The sequence below is a fragment of the Penaeus monodon genome, chromosome 21, assembly GCF_015228065.2.
Source record: "Penaeus monodon isolate SGIC_2016 chromosome 21, NSTDA_Pmon_1, whole genome shotgun sequence".
Lineage (NCBI taxonomy): Eukaryota > Metazoa > Arthropoda > Malacostraca > Decapoda > Penaeidae > Penaeus > Penaeus monodon.
In genome coordinates, this window is record NC_051406.1 from 17,649,862 (window position 1) to 17,650,420 (window position 559).

The following is a 559-nucleotide window of genomic DNA, read 5'->3' on the forward strand; positions in this document are numbered from 1 at the left end:
TAAGGGAGAAAGGAAGAGAAAAAAGCGAGACAGAGATGTGGGGGGATCAACAATCGTTGTATGTTCGGAAGACTGGGCAAGGGTGATATAAGCATATAAGCCGCATGTAAACATTTATGCGAATATGTTTCCTCGCATAATATTTGTTGTGTTCCTTATCCCGCTTTATAACATAGCACTCCACCGCACCCAAGAGATCCGCATCATCGAGCAATGCAAGCAAGCAAGGTAATAAAATTCAAGCACACACGCAAACCATAACTTGCAAACAAACTTGATCCAGCAGGCACAAAAGCAGGTAACACCCCCCCCCCCAACCAACGGCTCTCCTACCAGCCCCCAGCCCCCCAACTAATTTTTATATCTTACGATCTCTTTGCCAGAATAAAGCAGCATTTTACAAGACGAATTTGGATGCAAGCAATTGTAAAGGGCCCTTGCCAACGCAGATGTCTCCGAAAGCACAGGATATACAAGCACATATGTGACATTCATATTCCGCCGTTTCTCTGTATTTTATCTGAGATAGTGACAGAGAGGAGACAGTGAGGCGTAGGGA